Source organism: Aphelocoma coerulescens, chromosome 1, assembly GCF_041296385.1.
Source record: "Aphelocoma coerulescens isolate FSJ_1873_10779 chromosome 1, UR_Acoe_1.0, whole genome shotgun sequence".
NCBI classification, from domain to species: Eukaryota; Metazoa; Chordata; class Aves; order Passeriformes; family Corvidae; genus Aphelocoma; species Aphelocoma coerulescens.
This window is the reverse complement of record NC_091013.1, coordinates 116,761,363-116,770,823: the sequence shown is the minus strand read 5'-3', so window position 1 is coordinate 116,770,823 and position 9,461 is coordinate 116,761,363.

Below are 9,461 nucleotides of genomic sequence, written 5' to 3'. Positions count from 1 at the left end.
TACCCAGCATGTCCCTGGAAGCATTCCCTACAGAATGCTACATATTCCTAGCTCTGCTTTGACTTGTCAGCTCCCTTTCAGGATAAACATGGGCTACACATAGTGAGTTTCATGTTCAGAAATTCGATTTATAAGAAATGTCATCTGTCAGTTTGCCTTCAGCAGCCAACACCTCACATCCTCTAAGCTAAATTATGTTCAGTCACGTTAGACAAAAGAACATATCTAACTCAAATACTTACACTTTACGGATAATTGAGAACTGATCCACTAAATGAGCACCTCTAATTACACATCCTAGGTGGGGGAGGGGGAGTTTCTTATCTCTAGAGCTCTAATTTCCACATGCCACACATGTCTTTTGTGAATTGAAGTGACGAATATACATAATTATAAAATTCTCTCTGCAAATTAATATAGTTAAGGCTGAAAATCCAGTAATCAAAGGGTGTTCTTTAACAGACAGAATCAGCACTATTTTCCCATTCCAAAGGCTGTACAACAACATCCAAAATTTTACCAGTGTTGGGAGAAGTAAGATACATTAAAATACAGACAATATTCAGTGCACACAGAGGTTTTGGCAAAGTAACCCTGAGGTGACACAAGAAATGATGCCAAGAAGACCAGGAGAGACAGCAGGAATTTCCTTAGTTTTTGCTAGTTTTTCTTTTTTCTCTCCTGGAAACTAAATAAATCTCCCCCATAGTTAAAGGACATTGAATTTGAAATATAGAAGTTTTATTTTGCATCAGTGTGCCATCACAAGTTTCTAAATTACTTGCTGCCTTCATTCTTTCTCAGATATTTTGAAAAGTCACATCACGTTGTCTAGCAGAGAGCAGAGATCACAGATATCAAAAAAGTGCAAACCAGAACACACTGAACACAGAACTGAATTTGAACAATATCAGTAACTTTGTTCTTTTTCCCCTTTAAAGGGGAGAACACTTTTTCCAGTACAGGTGCCTGATGATCATCCAAAATTCTGCTCTTAGCTCAAAAGGAGGCAAGTCACTGTATCTCCTTTCCTCTGGCATTATCTGACTTCTAGAACTAATCCTCTTATTTGGCACACAATCACATTTTTAATCTAAAACCACCTTATCTAGACCCCCAAGATTTTGGTTTTCAGGGGAAGCTGATTTTCTTCATTGAGATAATACATTGCTGAATTATAAGCTCCACGCAGCTGTCACTGTCTGCCAAACATTCAGAAACATAAATGAACTCTGACAAGTCATTTATCTGGTAATTCAGTGTCAAAGTGTAATAATATCACTGGGCTTTGTGCATTATCAGTGTTAAAGCAGAGCTGAAGTTAAAATGCAAATTGAAAGCACGAGAATAAAAAGTACTGCAGTTGGTGCCCATCCTGTTAATCCTTTAGATTCTCAATAAGGTAAGAATAAAAATGTGTGGATAAACCCAAATGTTACACTCATTAAACCAGGAATTAAATGCTTAATGAATGCAGTGACACCTGTAGTTATTACACTGGCTTTAAGTCTTCAAGAAGGAATACCTGCATCTTGACTCAAATCCCCAGGGAGCTCACATTCCCATCACGAGAGCAGAGTGCCACAGAAGTAAGTACAGTGTCCAGCAGAATAAAAATTCCGAGCACATCTACTGAATTTTCTGGTTTTGCTAAGTAAAGGCCACCCTGCAAGAATTGCCACAATCCTTTCCTCACTCAGTCCTTGCTCAGACAGTTACAAAACACATTGTGAGATGCAGGAAAGCAGAGGCTCATCTTCTGCATGTTCATTCAGCCAAAGAGTTTCCATCTCATCTCCTGCTGTTATAAGCAAACACCAAAATGTCGTGGTTTGGTTTGCCTTTTTTTTGGTGATTCATGTTTTTGTCTGGTTGGGGTTTTGTTCAATTGGTTGAGGGGTTTTTTTCTCCTGGATGTTAAGCAATTGGTAAATATTCCCTTCTCTCCCAAAGGGGTTATAAATTGGAATAAAACAGTGAAATGTATTCCTCATGTTCCTCTCTTGGCTAGTGTTACCAGTTGATCCACCTCAAGACCACCAAGTGGAAACTTGTTTTGATCACTCTGGTATAGTTTATATAATGGGGTAGTACCATTTCAACACAGCCCACAGCATTCCCTGCCAGGCTGAGTAAATTTCTCCTATGCAAAGCCTCTCTGTTGTTCTGTCCAGTCTCACTTGTGATGAATTCAGCCTCCCTTGTTTTACAACACAAGATCAGAGTTTACAGAAATGTTGTTTGTTTCCAGCTGATTAAGATAGGATTGAGACAATCACAGAATATCCTGAGTTTGAAGGGATCCACAAGGGCCATCAAAGTCCAGCTCCTGGCCCTGCACAGGACTCCCCAAAAATCACACCCTGTGCCTGAATGTCCAAAGGCTTCTCTGTCAGGCTTGGTGCTGTGACCATTCCCTGGGGAGCTGTTCCAGGGCACAAACACCCTCTGGGGGAAGAACCTTTACCTAATACCCAACCTAAACCTCCCCTGAGACAATTTCAGGCCTGTTGGGTCCTTTCACAGCCACACAGAGCAGAGATCAGTGCCTGCCCCTCCTCTTCCCCTCACAAGGAAGCTGTAACTGTGTGGGGTCTCCCCCTCAGTCTCTTCTCCAGCTGACCTTGGCCACTCCTTGTATGACTTCCTCACCATTCCTTCACAATCCTTGTATCCCTCCTTTGGATGTTCTCTAACAGCTTTACATCCTTTTTATATCATGGCACTCAAAACCCCACATATAAGGTACTAAAATTCAGCTGGAAAAGGGCCATTATGGATTTAACTGAGGCTAAACCTTAAACAAAAGAAGAAAACAGGACAATAACATGATCTATTTTTTCTGTCATGAAGTTTTTAAGTTAAGTAACAAAGCTGAATGAGAGGTGGTGCAACAGAGCAAGAATCTTACTCTGGGGAAGATGAGGTAGAAAAGATTAAAAAACACCCCAAACCAATAACAGAAACAGCCCAAGCTGTAAGCTATGAGTTTTACATACTATAAATAAGGCATCTACACTGCAGACAAAGAAAAGATTCTCCTTGACATGTCCCAACTCTTCTATTATGTATAATTAAAATTATCAAGATTTATCCTTTTTTCTTTTAACCAGAATCCTGCACTGATATTTTGCTTTGTTACTTCTGCCCGTTAAATTGCTGCGAAGGTCAACAGCTGACAGATGGATTATCTGGAGAAGGTGGAGAGAGTCTCATAAAAGGAGAGCATGAAAACAAAATTATTTCTTTTAGAAGGGAGGGTTATCAGGAGAGGGAAGTATGTGAAACAACATGTAGAGGATGTAAACCCAAGGAGCCTCTTTCTCTTCCTATCTTGACCCCAATAATACCTGGTCTGCCCCCTGATGATACCCAAAAGGTGATACAGCAAAACACACCAGTCAAAAATTAAAGGTAATATCTTACTAGCAAGTTATTCCTGTATTTTATTTTCATCCCCTCCTACTTCAGAAACACCTTCTATATGTCATTACACCCCCATTTCTTGTACAAGTCTAAATGGAAACATTAAATAGAATTTCCCTCCTCTCCTACTCACGTTTTTAACACAGCCCATTGGTGAATTTCCTTCAGCTTGTTTTCACCATGCCATATCAATATCAATCTGCAATTTCTTCAACTCAGCTAATTATCATCTATGCAGTACTTGATACCAGACAGTTTAAAATCCCTAAGATTTCCCATGTCTCAAAAAAAAGAGAGGGTTTATTACATCCACTTCTCAGGTTTTTTTACAAAGATTTGTGTTTAATAAACTGGGGCAGCTTTTTATCCCTTTTCCAAGCCTCCTTCAAAAAAAGACACTCAAGCCTTTCTTGCTGCAGTTGACTAATGGCTATAATCACCTGAGGCAATTTCCCAGATCCTTTAAAAAAACAAATAAATAAATAAATCATAGCCTCTACATTTTCTGTTCTTGAGTTTGATAAAAAAATTAATTCTAACAACAGAAAGTTTAAAGTTCACCAAATGTACAACTACACATTCATGAACCAGAACTGTCCACAAGGAAGAAAACTCTTCCCCACACCAGATTTCTAACCTTTTTTGCCATACCTGCCCCAAAGTAAGCTGAGCTTGCAGAGAGGTTGTCCATAAAGGAGGCATTGATGACTACAAGTCATGTAAAGATCATTCTCCTGCCCTGGGCCAGAAGTGGCCAGCAACAATTTGAGCCTTGTGAAAACTTTACAAGATGTAAAGCATAGCCTGGAATATAGTAACAATAAAGACACTAACATAGGCTTAGTTTAAATTCACCTGGAATTGTGAAGAGCCATGTAAAACTCACATTGAAAGTAGGCTGCTGGTGAATTTAATCCAAAATGGCAGTGTTTTTCAAAAACTAAAAATTAGTGCTGGCAGTCACTCTTTTGGGACACTGTTGTATCTCAATCCTGCATTTCATTAGGCCAAGTATTTTCTAAACCCCTGGCATGATTTAGATATTTACCAAACATCTTTATCACATCAAAAGTCACATTGCACTGGGTGCTTTTTCTAAACACTCTTTTGTATTTTTTACTGACGAAACCCACACAATAAAGCGGCTGTTTTCCCTTCTCTATCTGTGGACACCATTATCATCACATCCTGAGACACCATTAAAAGAATTGACTAGAAATTAAGGATTAGAAATGAGCAAACCACATGGAGAAAAAATTTGGAAAGGAAAGAAAAAGAAAGAATAATTTTAAGACCCCAAGACTCAGAAAACCAATTCTGGAGAAAACAGGTGCTGCCAGATAGAACAAAATCAGGTGCAGACAAACGTCTCAGAGCATGGTTTAGAAATATGGCTTGGCTAGAAACAGGGGGTCTTCAATAATTGCACCAGAACAATTGTATTAAGGTACATTCAAAAGATGCAAACTTGTTTGTCTTTCAGAATTTAAAAGGGCATTGATCCTTGAACCTCTGACACTTGCAGACATTAAAAGAACCCAAAAAACACCCACCCTCCCCCAGTAAATCTGAATACAAAGCTAACTTCTGTAGAAACAAGAGTCAGAGATCTACAGACAAGAACTGGCCCAAATTTACAACAGTTAGACCATAAACCTTTGATCCATATTCTTTCCTAAATAGGCTATTGAACACTGTGCTGAAATACTCTTGAACACTGCTCTTCATAAAGCCTCTCACTGACACTAAAAAGGGGCAGAAGTTGTTTTTCAGGATCTTTATTTCCTACAAGACAGAAAGTATTTAACAGATATATTTTATTTTATTTTATTTTATTTTATTTTATTTTATTTTATTTTATTTTATTTTATTTTATTTTATTTGCAAAGATTTTGAGTAGAAGCAAAACCTTTGCATTTTCAAAAATGTTTGTTTTCAGTTATCTTCACATCAAACACAGCCCTGGAACCTTTTCCTAAAGCAATATTCCCATCCAGCTCTCTGCCCTCTCAGCAACACCAGAATCCACCAAGCCAAGTGCAAAGTGACACACCATCCATCCTCCTACCAGGGGGTGAGGAAAGGCTGCAGGGCTCTCCAAAAATGAGATAAGAAGGCGAAAGTGCAGCACACAGATGGCTCTAGGCTCAAAATGTGGCTACTTTCCCTCGACATTCAGGCTATACTGACATTATCAGTTTATCCAAGATCATCAAGTCCCTGTTTACGTTTCTGAATCTTCATGGCTTTTCAGGTTCTTCTCAGGAAGAATTAAGATAATTAATGGAAACAGGTTTGTGGTCAAAACATTTCTTTTCATCCAAGAAGCTGAATTGAGAAAATGGTGTCCACATAAAACCAAAGTTCATAGACTATATAACTCTCTCCTTTTAAACATGTATCTCTCCTCCCAAGAGGACAGGAATATGTAATGTGTATTTATGAACAACGCTGATATTATAAAATTCCAGGACATAAAGAACAAATAGGGTTGATAATCTTTCCATACTAAACAAACAGGGCAGGCAAGCTTAGGAAAGCTTCCTGGGCAAATCCGTGACACAGCTTTGTAGGGATGGTTGTTTATCACATGAAAGACCAAGGAACTTTAATAAATTCCCTCCTGAAATTTCCTCTCTGTCCCTAAGGATGACTCATTTAAGTGTACATGCGGACTTCCCAAAATCTCTTCCTCTAACTTCATGTATTCCATTGTAGTATCCTCAAACACGGTCAGTTTGCTCTGGAAAGAAACTATTTCAAAGCTCCTGTGGGATCCCATATGCCATGAGATGCTGATATTTTTCTAGTTTACTATCATTTCATATGATTTTATTCCTTCCTCCCAAGAGACAGCATTTTCCTGAAAGGCATTTTCCTCATAGTTTGAAAATACTGCTCTCCAGAGGTTTAAAAAATATCCTTCGAGCAGTAGGGTTTTTTTTCTAAATTTACCCTTCTGAAACTTTTCACACAACCAGCAAATGAAGCACACACTGGGACATGTCTGAAATGCAAAGTGATACAGGTGATGTGCCTGGCTTGTTCCAGAAGCAATGACAAGCCTCATTTATTTTTAACTAGGTATATTAAAAGAATGTGTGTTGTTGAACAAAACAAATTAGAATTGTATGGTCATAGTGGTTTGAGTTCAGAAAGCAAGTTCTGCTGCAACACTGTTGGTTGAATCAGGTTGTGTAGGTGGATGTCAGTAAATAGTGGTTTCAAATCACAATAGAATGGTTTTTCAAATGGAACATGCACATTTCCTGCCAAAATGTTGTATGAGCCTTTTGATTGGAAATTTGTATTACTCTTCTAAATGCTAGACAGATAACTGTGTCACATGTAGTTTAAATTACAGCAGCTCACAGTCCTGAGGAACAAAAGAAATGTGTTCAAATAATTCACAGCAGCCACTGAAAATGGGATGTGTTTCAAGGCAGAGAAACCTGCGGGGTCAATACCCTGTCAAAAGCACTGTTTGGGGCTGGGGGCTTTATACAGCATGAGGTGTCTGGTTTGGGGTCCAGTCCACAGGTCACAGGCTGTGACAAGGAGGTGCAGGCAAAGCCAGACACAGATGGATTAAAAGATGAAATGCATGAGGTCCAAGATCGACATGTTCAGGTGGCCAGAAAGACAAACCTCCAAGTTCTCCATACTGAGGCCTCTTCAAGTTACCCCTCAAAAGCCCCAGGCCTGCAAAAGATACTTGCCAGGCAGGGAGGAAACATAAAAGATATCCCTGGCTGAACAAAACACCCTGGGGACACAGTGACAACTAAAAGGTAGATAGAGGCAAATGTCCACACATTAACCCATGAAGGCTTTACTCAACCAGTTTGTGTAATTAATGTAAATTTGAAATCAGGAAAAGGAGAAGAGAGCACTCTGACCCTGTAGGTGCAGGGGTGAAGACATGACCTGGCTCCAGGTAGGTCTACATTTTACTTTAAAAACAGCTTTAGAGCTTTAGCAGATGTTCTGAGCGTCTCCTCAGCCAACTAAACCAACTAACAAGTTGATTCACAACTGTGCAGAGCACCAGACAATGAGTCTCAGTGTAGTCCACAAGACCTTAAAGAAACTACCTGACAAACTCCACACTTTTTGGAGCCATGCTGGTATCGATCCCTGAGGTAACTGCTTTAAATGAAACACCAAAAAGCCTTATTCACCATTTGCAACCTGTGTTGGTTCACAAATCTCTCAAAGCTTCAGTAGCAGTTCCACAAGTAAATTTTGTGAGTTCTTTCTTTACTGGTTAAATTAACAGAGCAATTACTTAACAGGATTTAAACTAATGCTTCTTAATAGATGCCATAAAAGCATGGGAAAAAGCATAACAAGTTTGAGTTAAAACAGGTATTTAATGACTTCATTTCTCCAAGGGGTCTAGAATATTAACAGATCTCCTGAATCACACTGCATCTTGATTGTAACTTTTTCCTTCTTCCTGTCATTACCAGCCATTTATCCTTGAAAAATATTTTTACACAAGCTTGTGATTTTCATCAGTTAAAAAAAAGAAACAAAGATGCCATACAATTTTTTTTCTGCCAATCACCCCCAAGCTCTGTCAGCAGGTTGATATGAATAGATACAGTGAATTACTGAGTTTTCTGATCATGAAATAATCTGCAATAAAATTTCCTAAGACAACCCCAATAAAGGTTCAAATGACTGCATTTTGGAAACAAACCCACAAATTTCTGAACAGCAACAACAAAAAAAGATTTCTGCTTTAAATATTAACTGTGACTACAAGGTAATACATTATATTGCCAAGGTAACATATTAACACAAGGTGTCACAAAACACAGTATTGCACAGAGCAACACATGCCTAGACAAATACTTGTAAGGAATGTGGAATAAACTGTAGCTTGAGCTCGACAAACCAAACTCTATTTTGATGAAAGACAAGCCTTAGGTTATACAGGAAATATTTAGTAACCTAAAAATGTAACAGATTTTGTCATTTTGAAAAAAACAAAAAAGAGAATTCCTGGTGATTAGCGCCTTCAAGGGATACACAGGACCTAGGACTGTAACATTTCCACAGGTGAGGTGCATCACACAAGAATTTAGGTTCTCCATTTCACTTCTGAGAAGGACAAGGCGGCCTTTAACCTCCTGTTTGCCACTAGAGTGCTGAAAAAGCAGTGCCCTGCCCCCTGCACTCAGCACTGGTGTACGTGACAGGCCCAAAGAGAAAGCAGATGCAGAAGGCAGATAAATAACAAGGGCTTCTCTTGGTACTGTTCAGTGGAACTACTACGTGTCTGCATCAAAGAGAAACAGAGAGATTAACGGTGAAACCCAAGCAGGCAGCCAGAAAAAGGACTGAGAAAAGTCTTTCTACCTCTTCCCCTCCTCTCGTGACTTCCCTGAAGGAGAGCTTTGAACAAAAGTACTGAGGAGAAAAGAGTATGGAGTTCCTGTTTGATGGTGGCAGTGTTCAGGGGTGCTGTGAGAATTCTCTGCACATTCTCCACTGCTGAGGCTTTGCCCTTCCAACCGATTTGCACTTCATACATCCCTCACAGAAAATTCCACAATGACAACATTATCTTCTCCTAGCAAACAATCATTTGTGCCTTATGTTTCAAAACGAAGGCAGGTGTAATGCTACAAAAGCTCTTCACCATTGGTCAAAATAGAAAAGCACAGCATTTAGAAGCTGTGGTCTCCAAAACGGCACGTCAGAGAATTTTATGTCCTTTTAACACACTTAATTCCTATTAAGAGTAATAGGAGCTAAGCATGAGCCAAAGGACACCATGATTCAAGATTTAACACCGATTTGCCATTATGGATACAGATACTACATGAAACAACTGTCAGCTCCTAGATTTGTTCCAGAGTATAAATCTTTTCTGTTAGTATGCATAAGGCATAGCTAAATGTGTCTGCTCAAACAGAAAAGAACAGGCCTAATCAGAGACAGTGAGACTGTTTCTCATAAAATGCAGGGGACCCTTTGGATTTTGCCAGCTATCTCAGACTCGAGATTTTTTTTTAAACAGGCAA